At 42.8% G+C, this 18,114-nt stretch overlaps 1 protein-coding gene across 1 annotated transcript in view; it reads left to right on the top strand.

Annotated features, from left to right (window-relative positions):
* The first annotated feature begins 267 nt into the window (after positions 1 to 267).
* The window catches only part of sema4ba (sema domain, immunoglobulin domain (Ig), transmembrane domain (TM) and short cytoplasmic domain, (semaphorin) 4Ba), a 43,221-nt gene continuing 25,374 nt past the window's right edge, over positions 268 to 18,114 (top strand). The window contains exon 1 of the mRNA XM_053426882.1: positions 268 to 514. The gene's annotated coding sequence lies outside the window, so the exon portion shown is untranslated. The remainder of the gene's footprint in view (positions 515 to 18,114) is intronic.

Here is an 18,114-nt window from a genome sequence, read left to right as displayed (position 1 = left end):
TTAAACAAAATTATGATTTGACCTTAGATTTTGTAAAATTGTTGAAATAAAGGCCTATGTGAAGATTTAATAATAGTTCTTTTCCTAAAGTATTTCAACCTTCACATCGGCACTGACGTACTATATGAATTGAGATCATGCAGTAGAAGTGCTCCTCCCTCCCTCCCTCCCTCTCGTCTCCCTCCCTTCCCCCCCCCCCCCCCCCCCCCCCCTCTCTCTGTCTGACAGTGTGTGATGGGAGGAGCTCCAGTGCTTTGAGTGGCCAGAGGCAGGCTGTAGTAACCTCACTGTGTCAGGGAGAGAGGGAGTGTGTGGACCTGCACACTCAGAGCTGTCATCTGCTGGAGCTTTAAACTCTGCTGGTTGTGTGGATTTTCCTCTGACACTTCCTGGACGAGGAGTCAGTCTGTGTGTGTTTGTGTGTGTTTGTGTCTGTGTGTGTGTTTCACCTTAAGGACCCTGTTTTTAGATCTGAGGGGAAGTTTTTCTGTGTCACGGCTGAGTATCACAGAGTGTGAGTATACTGCTTTTACCGACATTACACCCTCATGTTCATTAACTGGGCCTCATGAATCATTCACGTGGGCACACTGCAGCTCTGGTTACCTATTTGAGATGATGCCAGAATAATCTCTCATTCACTTCCTTGTTAGAGAATTATCAACTTGTTTTATGACTGAGCCTACGTGTGCAGTTTATTGTTAGTCTCTCTCAAAAAGGTAAAAGTGGGTGTGAGCTGACAGGAAACAGCCCTCTCTCTCCTCAGTAGGTCTTTATCGCAAGGTGAGAGCAGGGCAAGGGGGTAATTAAAAGACCCAGGCTGAGTGCAAGCTTGTGCATGTTGTTTGTGTGTGTGTATGTTGAGTCTTTATTTTGTGTACTGAATGTGTAGGAGCTACCCTCGCATTAAGAGATGCTGGACTTATTTTCTTTGGAAACCGCTATTTACCTGGGTGTGTTTGCATTTTAAGGCTTGCTGGCTTGTGTGTGTGTGTATATGTGTGTGTGTGTGTGTGTGTGTGTGTATATGTGTGTGTGAGTTTGTGTGTCTATAGTAATGAAGGGAATGAGGATGGCTCTCACTCCTTAAGCCGAGGCTGTGACTGGAAATGGGGGCCTCTTTTCCACTGATAGGAGTTAGTGAATGTGGCAGCCAGTGCACACAAACACACACACACACACACACACACACATACACACACACACACACACACACACACACATCCTTGGCCATGCCTGCAAACTTTGTGTGAACTCAGATGAGTTTGGAAAAAGCTCATGGGCGAGAACCAGAACATAAATATCAACACAAAGTCATGGTTGTCTGTGTTTGTGGGGCTGTGATAGCTGAGCGAGAAATTGTTGTGTGTGTGTGTTTGTGGTGTGTGTGCGTGCGTGAGTGCGTGCGTGCGTGCATGCGTGTGTGTTATGACACTGGTCAGGGGTTCATGTGATTCCTGGCAGCTGGAACACAGAAGCATCAGGTGTTATTGTGGGCAACTCTAAGTTTCCCTCACCCACACGCTACTGGCAGCCCCATTGTTACTATTGCCAAACTGTTAGAGGTGTGTGGGAGGTAGATGATGGAAAATTAGGTCAGAAGTCAATGAGGAGTTCAACCTAAGAACTGTATTTGCTCTTTATGGTTACTTTTGAGTGTGTGCTGCCAAGGGCCTTTAACTTGAAAAGCTCTCAGTGTCTCTTGTGTTTTGGGAAGTAGCAAGAATATGTGAATGAAGCAACAGTCTGTTTATCTGTCTGTTAGTTAGAAGGATTACTCTTCTGGACAGAAAACCGTGAAACTAGTGGAGGGATGTGGAATGAGTCAGAAATTACATTTTGGTGTGCATCCAGAATCAAGGGACAGATCCGGTAATCTTCTTGTGCTTTGCTGCTTTCTTTAACACTAGAGGGCAGCGCAGAGTCGATCGTTTCTGAGATTCTAACAAACATAACGTCGGAGGAGGTCATGATAATTAAATTCTAACAAACTCTCAAAGTCTCTTTTAAAAAAAATCTGCCAGTGTTGAAATTTCTTCCTCGGGTCCTATTGCCGTCTCACGTAAACTATTGGCTACACTGCCCCCCAATGCTTTTTGTTGGTACTTTACGTTTTGGGGCGGTTTCTATATTTCTTGTTGATTTCTCAGAGAATAATCAATGAATCTTGATGGAAAAAAACAAAACAGGGATGTTCAGGAGACTGATATTTATGAGTGTGTGCCATTGGGTGCAGACTGGGACTGTTGGGCCTTGGCAGAACTATTCTAGTTTCATATTCACACAAAGCCACAGACGGACGCAAAATACTTTGCTTGGAATTGTTTCTGATATATTATTAGAGAAAAATCTGCATTTGATATCTTATAATAAATATTTAAGAAAACTTGCTCGATTCAAAAGATTTAGTTGTGAACATAATCCAAGATGTCTCCAACTTGACCGTGAAGTCAATTCTCAATGTATTTGCACTGGAAGCTTCAGGTTTCCACATCACACTTGTTAGGTTGCTGGACCTCAAGTAACTTCCAAAATAGTTGTGGCACCACAAAATGGTTCATGTATCTTAAACTCAGATTTAATGTGAGCACGTTTTCCCTTCAGCTGATTCATGTAAAAAACATATGATGTCAAACATGCACATGGATCACTTTGCATAGTAAAGGTCAGAAATCCAAGTCATGTCATGAGGAGGGGGAGTTTGACATTCTTACGTCCTCTCAGTGTCCCGAGAGAAAAATCTGCATTTTCTTTCGTCTCTATACGAGTTTGATGTTGCCCACGTCCATCTGATTGTGTCCAGAGTGAACTAACATGTCGGGCGGACATGTGAGATAACCCTCACAAACCAAGCTTTCACACACACACACACATATACACGTACACGCACACACAGATCCTTAGATGATCAACAAATACCAAGCAGAGCTGGAACAAACAGGAGCTTTCATGATCTTTTTCGAAAATGGTTAATTATTCCACAAGAGGGTGGAATATAATCAGCAGCGCTCTCTCGTTTGTGACAGAGCGTTTTTGTTTTACGGAGCCTCGAATGCGGAGATTCATCCGTCTGCCGCAGGAGAAAAGCCCGTCTGTGCTGACCTTGGTCGGCTGTTTTCTTTTGGTTTGATCCACAAAGAAAACAGCTGGCAGTTGCATTCTGGACACCGGCGGCCTTGACAATGAGCTGCCTGTATGATGCTGTCAGAAGAGCTTTGGCTCGTTGGTAAAGCGTGGTGCCTGTTATATCAGTCCCGCTAAATCCAGACTTCTGCACAAAATATTTTTTACAACATGGAGATAATTACTCGCTGTGGAAGCCCTGGATCTCGGTGTTGCATAGCTTGTCTGGGACGCTGGAACATTCTTTCGCAGTTTGGAAATTATATTTGATGCCGGGCAGCTCCACATAAAACTTGCTGAAAGGAATATTAGCAAAAGAGGATCAAAATTATGCCTCTGTGTAGTGAAGCAGAGGGAAGAGGGGGGGCAGCCTGTTGCAGATTACTAAATTCTGCTCAGAGCAGAAAAGACAAAGAAGAAATAAATCTCACTGTTTTATCACAGCTTAATCCCCTATGCTGCTCCCATATGCACATGTTTCCATTTTGTCAGCATATCCCAAGGGCATTTTCTCAGCATTAGGCTACTCTGATCCTTCTTCTTCATCTGTTTATACAGTCAGGTCGACGCTCTCCCTGTCATTCTGTGCATGTCTCTCTGTGTGTGAGAAAAATATTTTCCCTTTTGATTTTGAATGTACTGTTTTCTTCGCTGTCTGCTTATTGTGTCACAAATGTTATTTTAGATTTCACGACAGTCACACAAGTTTAAACAAAGGTCACTGTTTAAACCGTTAAAAGCTGTAATTTATATCGTAAGTGCATGGCTCTGAATAAGAAACACCACAGTTTGGATTGGATTAGTTATTTCTTTTCTGAAATTCAAGAGATGCTTTTAAACTTTAGCCAAAATATTTTGTGCTGTTTTCCAAGACAAGAGCTGTGCTCAATGCAGTAACACAACAGCTGGTCTCTAAAATACAGTGTTGTCTCCTCCAATTACTCTGCAGAACGGAACAATGATTCAGATACAGAAGTTATTTATGGTTTGGAAAATTCTACAGTTGGATCAACCTTCTCATATTAAGTTGCTAATAAATTAGTACAATCGTATAATTGGGAACAGAAAGTTCTTTTAAGAAAAATTACTTTTTACGGAATTTTAGCTATATTTACCACTGCCAGAAAAAAAATTCACATCCCGTGTGTCAGATGGACTGAGCTTATGTTTCTTTGACAGAATAATCTCACCACATGGTCATAAGTCATGGATTTCTTCAGTTAATGGAGCATTTTGAATCATTGAATCATAGATTGTCAAATTAAATTTTGTTTAAGCATCTCAAAGCCTCGTCCTGTATTCATGTCCAAAAAAGAGATACGTTCATTTCCAAGGATGTAACGTCACTGCCCACACACTTCCTGCTTCATTTGCGATAGTTAAGCAACACATCCACTAGAGGGCAGCGCAGAGGCAATAGTTTCAAAGAACAACAAACATTGCGTTAGTGGACTAGGTTATGGTAATGTACCAATTACTAGAGCGGCTCCATTGAAGACAACGTTGGTTCAACTCACAAACTCTCCAACTCCTCCTCAAAAAGTTATGCCAGCGTTGAGATTTCTTTCTTGTTTTCTTGATTGTTGTACTTAAACTGTTGAGCAAACTTTGGTGGTACTGCTACATTTAGTGTGTTTCGTTCATATGTGCGAGCTTTCACAAGACGTGTGCAAATACGAGCTAAATTAACACAGAGAATGGACAGATGGCTCCGTCTGTTTCCGCATATGTAACGTTAAGTATAAATGAGCTTCAAGGAATTCTTAACCCTAATGTCAAAGAAGCTGAGATCTCAAGTTTATTAGTGATCTTGGAGAAAGTATTCTAAGTTGTCTGGCTTCTGTCACAGAGCCTGTTTGTGCTGATTCAGTGAGTGAGAAAAGGGTTAACATGTGAGGCAGAAGAGGGGGGGGGCTTTGGAGTGGCCAGCCACTTGTAACCTAAAGGTTAAACACAGGCCTTCAGGGAGTCCTCTTACTGTGTAATCACTGATGGGAACTCTGCAAACATGCTTTCTGGGAGCACAGCGGGCTCCTCTGTTTATTCCCAGTCCAGCACTGTGTCACGATGTGGGAAGAGACTCACGACATGGAACGTGGCCAATATGCCTGTGACCGCTCCAGTGTCCCAGGGACCCTCACATCTGCCTCTTAACCCGAGTGAAGCCAAACACGTCACACACATGTGAAGAATGTCCGGGCCACGTCCTGTCCACGCAGAGTCTTATTTTACCTGTATACACAACCCTGTGAAAAGGCCTTGGCAGACCATGTGGAGTGTGTTTACACTTACATCAGCGCTTTCTAACGGGGCTGGTGTGTGGATCTCAAAATTGTCTTTTCAGGGTGTGTCTCCACCGGCCGCCATCGAGCACCTGTTCCTCTTGCATCTTGCATGTTTAATAATAAAGTTCTATTTTTAATCCTTGTAGCCATGTGTGAGTCTGAACTCCTGACACCGGAGATGAAGGGACGACTGTTGAGGTGTCGCATACGGCCAACGTGAAACGAGTTGTCGTTAGCGGTCGGACGTGTTTGTGCGCTCTCTGACACGAGAATGAGAGGAGGCCTGATTAATGGAATCCGCCTCCGATCGAGTCTTGTTCCGCCGCCCGTCCGTCCCTCCCTCGCCGCTGTGATTTGATATCTCTGAACATTCCAGGTTGTGCCCTTTACTCTGGTAATGGTGCCACTGACCCTTTCAGACATTCCTGCCGTAACTCTGGGATCACAGGCCTCTAATTGCCTCACTGTAAACAAGCAGTACTATCTTTTAATATTAATGTCTGATACCGTTCTTCACTAAGAGGTAGGAGTAGTGGATCTAATTTGTTTAACTGCATGAGAACGACACTTTCACACAGTTACTCTTCTCTAACCTTGGATACGAGACTGATGAAATTTGCTAAGAGATGCTGGTATTTGCTCATTTAATGCTCCGCTACGAGCCGTAAACAGGGGAGTGGGGGGCGGTGAGCATGCACCTTTTATTCCTCTCACTTTAATGCTCTGGAAGTAGAATGCAACCTGCTCCTGTTTTCTGCTCGGTGTCCTCTTTCGTGCGTGATGTAGTCCACAGCTGAAATTGTATACACTTCCTCTGGCCCGAAGGTGAAGGCTTTGTCAGATCTTTTCACGGCAGCACCGAGAAAAATCTGATTCAGGTTGGCCAAGTGTTCGGTGTGCTTGTGTGACACTGGATGAGTCAGAGTAGTACAGATTCTGAAGAGCTTGACAGGTGAACAGTGCCTGAAACTCTCCACCCGTCCCACATGTCTTTCTGATGTCGGAGCAGGGAGGCTGCTTCCAATGATTCTTGTAATTACCTGAAACCAACGATCTCACAATTAGACACACATAAGGGAACGATTGAGCACTTGTGCTGAGGCGTGAAAGTGTTTCCATCACTTTGAATGCGCACAAACAGGTGTAACACATGTGACGAGAGATTGTTGCTGTCACTGACCCCCTCCTCTTCTCTCAGAACAATCGAGTTTGGCCTTTCAGAACAGCCATGAAGTCTTTTGCCTTCAGATATGTACACTAACCACAAGGTCGGTGGTTTGAACCCAAGCGTTCTGAAGTCACCTTTGGCAAGATGCTGAACTCCAAATTCCCCCCCGATGACTGATGCCTGTGCCGCCAGTGAATGTAATAGAAAAGTGCAGCATGTAGTAGCATTGTATACATTTGTTTGTGAATGGGTGAAAGTGCCTTTGAGTGGTCGATAGGAAAGTGCTGTATAAATGCAGTCCATTTTAGCACACTAGTAGTAAAACAATATAATTTTTTTCTAGAATCTCATATGAATCCTCCTTTCCTTTGACATGGTAACATAATCTCTCTCCCTCAATGCTTCATGCCCCTAAAGTCCGAGAGATGGAAATAGAGATAGAGGAAGGGGGCTAAATGGAACAGAGACCACAGGACAGCAGCCGACTAAAAGCTTCCTGTGGCAGGAGGGAGTGTAAGGCAGACCTGGCAGACGGGCTGGCAGGGCAGATGTTTTAGGTGAGAGGCCCAGCAGATAGCACCGTCTGAATAATTCATCAGATTGGATTGAAGATGTGATATATTAAGACTCTGCACACACAAGCCATCGCAGGGCCTCTTTCAGCACTCTCTGTGCAGCACGAGTGGCTGCGAGGCTCGAGTCCACCTCCTCTGCGTTTCGAGTTTTTCTCTCTGGCAGTTTACGCACCAGAGTCTGGGCAGTCCAGGACCAGGAGACAGTTATAGATGTGCCGGCTCTGGGTCTGGCGAGGCCTCCAGACATCTGGAGGGGATGAAGCTGTTCAGCATGCAGGTGCAGTTTAAGCTCACAGGACCTAACACAGCCGATGCTTCTTTTTTTTTTTCTCCTCATTTTTTCTGCGGCGATCAGGGGCTCTAACTGGTTTATGTGACAGAAAATCACTAAATGGTTCCCAGTAGCACCGAATACATGTCGTCCTGTCCATTTCCACTTTGCCAGTCGTTTTTGCTGTTGTGTCTGTAAGGAGTCTCAGTCACTCAGGGCACGGTTTTCCATGAATCAAGGTTGAATCAAGGGCAATTGGACTCAGTTGTTTTTTTATGAGCAGTCAGACCTTGTTCGGTCAGAGGGTTATTTCATTATAACTCTGCAGAGAGACCCAGAGCTTCCCTCAACAATCAAACTTTCTCAGAGAGACACAGAACCCTCAGTGACCTTCCCGTCTTTCAGCTTCCCAAATAAACAATACAGCATGAAGCTTACTTTGTGAAATAGGGGTGTATCAATGCTGGATTTCTTGTGTTTATTTTTTGATACATGGACAAGCAGCTTATTTATTCTGTTCCTGGTCACGGATCACATCACTGACCTTACATCTTATAGTTTATAAATAAACTGATGAATCAGCCTCTTGCCCGGTGGTAACGTCAGAGCGTGAGCTTCAGAGAAGCCTCCTGGGTTGGATTCAGTGACGTCCGAACACTTAAAAATACTTGATCTTTGCTTTATGAGAGTTGAGTGTTTTCTTTAAAGCACCACTTCACTTTTTTTAACTGATGTCAGTTACGTACCATGGGTCTAGAGATGTTCCGATTCTTAGCTAGCTCTGGCTAATGCTACATTACCAGAAATAAATCTTCGCTGTTCTAAAAACGGTACTTGCTAGTGGCAGTATAGCTTAACTGCTGTTTTGGACCTGCGATTAGAAAGAAATGATATCCGGGAAAAGAAAATTGCAGTTTTATTTGTGTAGAACTCATAGTTTTAAAGATGTAGTATCATATTGGTACATAGGCTCTCATACTTGCTGATAGCTGAGGCGGCATCAGAGGCATTTCGGATGATGGCTATGAGTATTGGAACATCTCTATATGGGACTTATTTACTTATTTTTTTGTCAGTTTATAGTTGGTTGGTATAGTTGACCAGCCTGAACCCTCTGACCTGTGAAAGTAGGTGAAGATGTCTGAGGACATGTTGCGTGCTGTCTCTGTGAAGAGACTCGGGTTTCTAGTGACAGATCATTTCACCTCCATCTCTCCGTGACATCAACTCCCTCCTTCAAACATCCAGCTGTGGGGGCCGGGGGTGTTGTGTGGACCTGTCGGGACCCTGATTGCATCTCAGACTCGCTCTAGTGTGGGTTTCCACAGTGAAGAGAGAAGAACGTGAAATTCAGGGGTTCTTTTGAAGTTCAAAATGTCATCGTATTTTACGACTTGTGCTTAAAACCGTCAATGCAACTTTATTTAAAGTTTGTCTTTGTGGTAATTTTTTCAGATATTACATTTATTAAGAATGATGTCATTTATACCAATTGCACAGCGATTAAAAAATCATGTGATATAGGATATCTGCCCGTATACCTGCTGCCAAGCACGCTGAACTCTGTCATCTGATAGGTTGCTAATCCCCTTATTATGCTTGTCTTGTTAAATAGAACAGTCAGTCAGCCATTAAATCATCCAGCCCAGGGATCAGAATGGGCCCCACAATTTTGCAGGAATACAAAAAAAGGGCACAGGGGAAAAACTGAAGTATAAAGATATAGAATTGGACCAAAAGCTTTACAAATTTGTCCATAGAGGGAATTCATTAGCAGGACCTACAGGGTGAGTGACAAGGACTCATCTCCCCTGTATGGTTTACCAGATACGCTGCCCCCGTAGGTCATATCTGGTCGTCTAGGATGTTGGACGTGAATGACTGGAATTTACCCCGAATATCAGCGTCTAAAGGATTCATAGGATGGCTCGCATGGCTGGGATACCAGGGCCTAAGTGTCTCCTGAGGACTTGGATTGAGGAATTTGCAGCCAGCTATTGATCTGTACTAAGGGAGGTCACTGCGTGTGGGGGGCAGCTGCCCCACTTTCAGACCCCACATAAAGAGGACAGCCTCCCCCCACTGAGACATTTCTTTATCTGACAAATAGAGAAGTCGAATAAAGAGAGATCGACTTCAGCTTGATATCAACATATAAGACATATTGAGGATTGAATCCAGAGATGAGAAATGAACAAACCAGGACAACGGCAGGCATAAGGAAACTGAGCGTCAGCAACATTTCTGTTTCCTCAGGATCAGTTGTTCAGCATTTGTATACTCTGCCTTGTGAACTTGATTTAGAGAGTACCACACAGTCTCTGTTAACAGACTCTGAAATTCCCTCATTGTTCACAGAGCTCTGCTTCTTTCTATCCCTCAAAAGATGTCTCATACCTTATTGACTTTAATGTGATTAAAAGGAAAAGAAGTGTGCATTAAGTAAATAGCATTTAGGAGTTTTGTATACTTTAAATTTGAAGGAATATACAAATTAACAAGCAACGTTTTAAACATGTCCAAACATTTAGAGATGTTCTGATACCGATACCAGCAGAAGAAATTCCTCCCATACTGCAGATACTGAATGAATCTACATACCGATCAGATACCATGTATTCAAAATATTTTAGATTTGCCACTTCTTCTTTGCTGCAGCAAGAATGTTGTTTTAAGCGTTTTAAAAGAAGTAACTGTTGTATATTCCGAGATTTATTTATATTTGTGTTGTTCAATTATGACTGTTGAGCTGGATAATATATTATACACAAAGTCCAGGTATCAGAATTGGTGAAGAGAAAAATGGTTTCCGATCATCACTACGTATTAAAAAATGTAAATCAAAATTACTTTGCACACAACTGGATAGATGTCATTTTAAATTGACTGGATAAACGTGAACCTGATTTCACCTGATTGGATGAGTGCGTCGCTCGCTTCGCTGTCATTGAGCTTTGGGGTTAAAAAAACAAACATGACAACTGCCTTGAAACCTCAATTTCTTCTTTAATTAACTGACAAAATCACTTTCAGAATATAGAGCATTGTGTTGCACTGTGTTGCACCTTGTTTCAACAGCCGCTCACAAGGTTTAAGTGGTTTCAAGAGGCAGTAAAATGCATCATCAACATCAGCTAATCTACACCCAGACTGTTGACGATAGCTTCCAGAGGAACATCTCATTGTGTAATTTGTTTTTTAATCACTTGGTCATTTGACAGAAAGTCAGTGGATTACATTTTGATAAGTGCAGAGTTAGTGCAGATAGACGTGCACCAGTCTGTGTGAACAAAGCTCTGAAGTCCATGTGTGGACGTGCAGCGTGTCATCGACTGGTTTTATCCCAAGGGATGTGTCTCGCAGAAAAACTCTCGGTCTGTGTTGAGGGCGGGGCCGCGGTCTTTTGGACGCCGATGGCCGCGTGGAGAAGCTGACGTTCTGAGCCTTTTATCTGTCTCACACAGTGATGGATGTGTTCAGCTCTTTACCCAGTGGCCCATAGCCTGAGCGTCTGTCTAAGACTCTGTAAGCGACTGGAATGCGTGTAGCTTCTCGCTGTGGACATCAAGGGAGAACGTCCACGCCGCTTTGTTTAAAGACTTCTTCATGGATGCCACACCAGCCTAATCAATTTCAAAGAGGATACATATTTTGGGCCATTGTTGGTGATTGAATGGTCCATGAATTGGGCGCAAATATTAATGCAAGTACATGACCAGTTTTATTTATGATGACATATTTTGAGATCCTCTCTGCTGCTGGTACCTATTGACCAAAGACTTTATAAGCTACGCATAATATTAATCTTAACTGTTATTCAACCAGAAGGGATATTTTTTATGTTTTTATTCAGCACATATGTTAAAAGCCCTCTTCCTATCACTTCAAATCTATAGTTTTTGCACATTAAAATACTATAACAACGTTAATGTGTAATATACACAGTATTTACACAATAGCATGTTAAAAAGCAAATGAAAATATTTGTAACAACAAACTCAACTTACTGTAGTTGTGTATTGTCGACTTACAGTGCCTTGCATAAGTATTCACCCCCCTTGGACTTTTTCCCGTTATGTACTGTTACTAACTGGAATTCAAATAGACTTAAATAAACTTTTTCCCGTTTGATCAACAAAACATGCATAGTACTTTGGAGGTGCAAAATAAATTTTATTGTGACACAAACAATAATGAGAACAAAAAAGTTGACATCTGTTGGGTGCATAAGTATTCACCCCCCTGTGTCAATACTTGGTAGAACCCCCTTTCGCTGCAATTACAGCTGCAAGTCTTTAGGGTATGTCTCTACCAGCTTTGCACTTCTAGAGATGGAAAGGTTTGTCCATTCTTCTTGGCAAAAAAGATGAAGCTCAGTCAGATTGGATGGAGACCGTCTGTGAACCGCAATCTTCAAGTCTTGCCATAGATTCTCTATTGGATTGAGGTCTGGGCTTTGACTGGGCCATTTTAAGACATTGACATTCTTTAATCCAAACCATTCCTTTGTAGCTCTGGCTGTATGTTTAGGGTCATTGTCCTGCTGGAAGATGAACCTCCGCCCCAGTCTCAAGTCTTTTGCAGACTGCATCAGATTTTCTTCAAGGATTTCCCTGTATTTGGCTCCATCCATCTTTCCCTCTATTCTGACCAGTTTCCCTGTACCTGCTGAAGAGAAGCATCCCCACAGCATGATGCTACCACCACCATGTTTCACTGTTGGGATGGTGTGCTCAGGGTGATGGGCAGTGTTGGGTTTTCGCCACACATAGCGTTTTGCATTGAGGCCAAGAAGTTCAATTTTGGTCTCATCTGACCAGAGCACCTTCTTCCACATGTTTGCTGTGTCTCCCACATGGCTTCTGGCAAACTCCAAACGGGATTTTTTATGGATCCCTTTCAACAATGGCTTTCTTCTTGCCACTCTTCCATAAAGGCCAGATTTGTGGAGTAGACGACTAATAGTTGTCCTGTGGACAGATTCTCCCACCTCAGCTGTAGATCTCTGCAACTCCTCCAGAGTAACCATGGGCCTCCTGGTTGCTTCTCTGATTCATTTTCTCCTTGTCCGACTCTTCAGTTTGGGTGGACGGCCTCCTCTTGGTAGGTTTGCGGTTGTGCCATATTCTTTCCATTTTCTTATGATGGATTTTATGGTGCTCAGAGAGATGTTCAAAGCTCTGGATATTTTTTTATAACCTAACCCTGCTTCATATTTCTCCACAACTTTATCCCTGACCTGTTTGGTGAGCTCCTTGGTCTTCATGATGCTGTTTGTTCAGTAATGATCTCCAACAAACTCTGAGTCCGTCACAGAACAGGTGTATTTATACTGAGATTAAATTGCAGACAGGTGGACCCTATTTACTAATTATGTGACTTGCAAATGTGACTTGTGAATGCAATTGGTCGCACCAGATCTTTGTTAGGGGTTTCACAGTAAAGGGGGTGAATACATATGCACTCAACACTTTTCAGATTTTTATTTGTAAATAATTGTGAAATCCATGTAATATTTCCCCCCACTTCCAAATGATGCACTATTTTGTGTTGGTCCATTACATAAACTCACGATGAAATACATTTTAATCTGTGGTTATACCATGACAAAATGTAGAAAAGTCCAAAGGGGGTGAATACTTATGCAAGGCACTGTATCTGTAGAAGAAATCAAGTCAATGAGTTTAAACCACCAGTGTGGAGATAAAGCACCTGACGTCAGCAGTGTGTTATCAGCACTCGCTCCTATCAGGGTCAATATTTCACTGTGAAGTGCACACGTGTAGACGAGGAGAATGAGAGGGAGTGTTTCAGCCGGTCTGACCTACTTACAGCCACCAGGGCAGGAGCTGCTCCTCACCTGTGTCTGCCAGATGTCAGGACCCCTCGTAAAAACACAGGCCCTCAGTATCTAACAGAGGGCACTGAACAATATTATGCACTGTACATTTAGTGTCTGTGCTCTCGTCAGACTTTCTTTGGCTGGTCCAAACTATGAGGTAACTTCAGTATGTGACACTAAAACATTGCTCAGTTTCCACTGATCGTGGTTTCTGAAACCAAGAGTGTGTGAGCTGTAATTGAGTGAAGTCAGCACCAGGTCTGGGGTCAGCCTACCAGAGTTCACACAAGTTCACTCTTAATTAGAAGGGTGCTCAGAGAGTGCTTACCTTCACCAAGGCTAACACACATCTTACCATCTTGAAGAAAGTAAATAAACATGACTGGATCCTTCTGTTTACCCAGATCAACCGCCTAATTGGATGGGTCATTCCTTGATCTATGTCTAACCCTTGCACATCTTTTCATTGAAATCAGCTCTGTAGTTTTTGAATAATCCTGCTGACAGACAAACGAACAATAATGAAAACATAAAAAAGCAGTTTTCCATTCCTTGATAAATAAAACTCCCCCAAACTAAATATTATAGCCATTGTGTATGTAAATGTAGTATTATGTATTATACATGTTATTAATAGCTCTTGTTTCAAACTTATTTGGGACGAGGATTAGAAAAGTAAATTTACCCAAACCGAGCAGTTTGACAAGTGTTTAAAGCCAGTAGCCAGTAGTCAGTAGACAGAGCTTTCCAACAGTTTAAGGAGAGATACAGATGAAAAGACAAATTAAAGCGAGATTGACCAATAACTGAATAATGGCCTGTTTAAATTGATTGCCGGCTTATTGTATAAAAGGTGAACAAATACTGAAGGTGTTCCCCTCTTCAGTGGAGGGTGTGACAACAGAAGAAAAGAAATGGGTCATTTGTGCAGGATCCACAGAAAAGGCTGCCTCTGAAGAGTGGATCAGCTTACACTGGATTGCTCCAAACTGAAAAGGGAGCGGAGAGAAAGGAAAAGTACCAACTCCTGCCAATTTCTCCTCAATCCGTCAGTGTGCGTCGCGTTTAATGACATCACATGAGCAGTTTTAATCCAGGTTTATTCCCAGTCTGATGTGTTGTGACAGGGAGATCTGGTGCCGGGAAATAAAAGGCACAAAGCCAACAGCGGCAAATGACTCTCAGTCACACGGTGGTAAAGATCTCATTGAAGGTGGTATTTGTCTGCTGCGATTAGTTTCTCTCAGGTGAACTCCGTCTCTGCACGAAAACTCATTTAGAAATTAAAAGTTTAATGAGGAAACGTGTGTCCTTGCCCTTTCAATATTTTAATGCACTTTTCAGTCTGTCGCCGAGCCCCTGCTGCTGCTCCTCTTTCTCACACTCGGGCCTTGATAGTGATAGCAGGCCCAGCGACAGACCTCGCTCTGCCACTTTACATGTCATCAGCTGCCAGCCTCTGCTGGCGCCACATCTGCTATGGAAATTTTGCGCAATAGGGGGAAATGGAAAGAAATGGAATATCGTTTTTGGGAATATTTTCACTCCAGAGACGGGGTGTAGAATCCTTGTGTAGCTTTCAAAAGGCAGAGGTGATGAAATATGCTCATCCACTTTCACAGTCATGCCCTCATCTATCAATACGTTCTTAATATCTTCAAATGTGGGATGATTTATAGGATGTCATCACCGTGTTAAAATTCAAAACCTCTGACCGTGTGTCAAAGGCCTCAGAACTTGATGAATTCATCTCCCTCTGAGCCTGAAGTTCAAAATGTTCCCTCTCTCTGTTCAATGGTTTAATAAGGTTTTAATTAAGCAATTAAAAGTCTTTAGAATAACATATGGTCATAATTACTGCAGTATGGTTCACTCAGGGATGAATGAGCCATTAATTACTCTTAGCTGGTCCTGGGGATTGGACTTAAAGTGGAGTCGAGAAGGAGCGAGCACTTCTTCAGACTCCCCAGGAAACTAATCAGATGTACAGACTGGTGGACTTTTATTCACGGGGGGAAACGGGTTCGAGTTACGTTTTGAGGGTCATCTGCAAAAAATGTTCATCTTCACAAAGTTATTCCAGACGCTTCACTTTGCGACTCCTTGATAGCGTTGATGTGACAGTGTTAAAGTGCTGGTATCGTTAGATAAGGGTTCAGTGTCCATGTCTGAGAATAGTGAATAATAATGTTAATGCATAATGAATAATGTTGGATTATTATTTCTTAAAGTATAGGGTAGTATTTCTTATTCCATGGGCTCCATGTCTGAGCCTGTTTTTGAGTTGGTCCCAACATAAAATCAAAAAGCAACGTTACAAAAAAGAAATAGAAATATCAAAAAACAACTTAGAGCCAGGAATAGGCAGAAAAGAAAAAAGGCCTAGTGTAAAACTTCAAGTCTTAATTACATTTCTATTTCAAAAGGGTTTAAAAAAAGTCATTTCTCAGTATTGGAATTTATTTTTACTCCATTATATTGGTATCAGCCCTCAAAAATCCATATTGGTCGGGCTCTAATTTGTGATAGTAAATTTAGAATTTGATTACCATGGTTAGAGTAGGATCTTTGAGGTGTTTGGCTCAGTCCTAGGAGGAGGAGAAGTAGAATGACCTTACAGTATGTGCGGGACAGCATTGTTTCAGCACTGAGGTGAGTCAGCGTCTCTGTCCATATGTGCCGGCGTGCTCCGGCATTAGAGCCTCTCCTGACAGATGATGTCCGCCACGTCTCACATCTGCTTCCTCGCACATCCTTCAGGGTTTGGAGGTGTCGAGGGGGCAGAGAGGGGAGGCCCCCCCGATCACAGTATACGCCGCAATGCTATTTATAATACTCAGTCTTCTAAGTAGTGCTGTCATTGGTCAGTCTCCCCCTGTCAGTGATATACGGTCATCCTTTTAGATGTATTACAGGAAGGGGCTGGTAACAAGTGCTGGGAATGTCCCTGTCTGGTTAAATATAAAACTGATTTCCTCTTTTTCTACATTATCTGCTGCCACGTGGATGGGAAGTGCCCATACATTTTTATGGCTAAGTTTTATACCACTTTATGATACAAGCTAAGTATATTCTGTAACCTTTCAGTTTCACAAACATTTCAGTTTCATCCAAGTGTTTATCACTTCAATTGGTTTCTAGCACAGCTTCTCACTGCTCGACTAATGGTCTCTTCCCACTCATATCATTTTGTTCTCTGCATGGACTGCCAAACATTTGTTGTTTCTTAAATGGATAAGGGGATGATGGGCTCAACTCTCTTTGTGCAGCTTATTTACCAAATCCAAATGCACACGACATTTCCCTTTTTACACAGGATGTTGGGAACATCCTTTGCTCCTGTTTGTTTGTTTGTTGTTGGTTTGTATGTTTGTTTTCATTCTAGTTCATTCTAATATAAAGACACTGTTGAAGAGCAGCAAAGAACAATGTTTCTTGCTGAGACAAGACATGATTATCAGTAACTTGAAGTGTATTTCTTCTCTTGCGATCCCTCTATCCATCCATTATCTACACCGCTTATCCATTGAGGGTCGCAGGGGCGGAGCTGAGGCCAATCTCAGCTGTCATTGGGCGAGAGATGCTTTGTTTTATGTACTTAATTGCCTGGTTGGATACAGATCAGTTCTCTATCAATTGAATATATACTGAGTTCATAAATCACAAAGAAATTCCCATGAATTATTATCAAAGCCGTGTTTCCAAGGATTAAACAAATGTATGTAAATAATTAGTGTTCACCTCGTCTTAAGAGTATAGCTTAATTGTGTCCCCCCCCCCCCCCCTCCCACACTAATAAAAAACAAACATTTGCCGTTAGTTAGACCATCAGTGTTTTATAATCTGCCATGAAACTTTTACGTACAAAATAATTATGTCAAACCGATAAGGCTGATGTGTGGCTGCAGGGGATGGAGAGAGGAACTGTAGAGATTTAAGAGGAGCTCATCGACAGAGAGAGGGATGGCAGAGTATCATCCACGGCCCGAGCACACTATCACGTCTGTGTGGGGAGTGAAAGGGATGATTCAGTTTATGCATCATGTAGGAGAGAGCAGTGAAGTGCAGAGTTGCATATAGATTTCCGGGCTGTCAGAGGGGCCCTTGTTCTCTCACTCTCGCTGAGTCGAGCTCCTCGCTTGGATTGAGCTGGATGCATGCAGGACTCATTTTTTTTTTCTTTGCCCCAACTGTCACACAAACCCAGAATTAATGTTAACTTTGCTGCTTGGCGGTCAAGTGTTGTCTCACTTTGAAAGGATTCACACAAAGGACGCTAATGATGCCTACGGATGCACCTTCTCGTCGGTAGCATGCCGAAGTCTGGGAGGGGGCAATGTGACCTCGCCCGGAGTTTTAAAAGCAGAAGCTTATTATGATAACTAGAGAGCCACAGTCCCTCTGCTGAAGGCTGAGATCCCTCGAAGCCTGAACAGTCTTTCCTTTTTCCTTTTTATAGCTTTGGTTTAAAACACATTTTTATTATTTGGATCTTTTAGCACTGCTAGTGACTTCCTTCTAATTTGGAAAGACTTTTCCATTCAAGGACAGCATGGTGTTACAGTGGTTGGCACCTCACAGTGAGAAGGTTCCCAGTTTGAATCCCGCTTTGGCCAGGGTCTTTCTGTGTGGAACATGTTTTCCCCATGTTGGTTTCCACCAGGTACTCAGGGTTCCTCTAACTGTCCAAAGAAATGCAGATTGGGGATTAGTTTTATTGACTGTTGCTGTGAGTGGCTGTCTGTCTCTGTACGTTGGCCCTGTAATACACTGGTGACCTATTCACGGTCTATCCCGCCTCCCGCCTAATATCAGCTGGGATTGGCTCCAGCTGCATTGCAATCCTCAAA

The sequence above is a fragment of the Pleuronectes platessa genome, chromosome 7 (genome assembly GCF_947347685.1).
Source record: "Pleuronectes platessa chromosome 7, fPlePla1.1, whole genome shotgun sequence".
NCBI classification, from domain to species: Eukaryota; Metazoa; Chordata; class Actinopteri; order Pleuronectiformes; family Pleuronectidae; genus Pleuronectes; species Pleuronectes platessa.
Note: the sequence above shows the minus strand (reverse complement) of the source record. Positions and strands in the feature narration are given on the sequence as shown.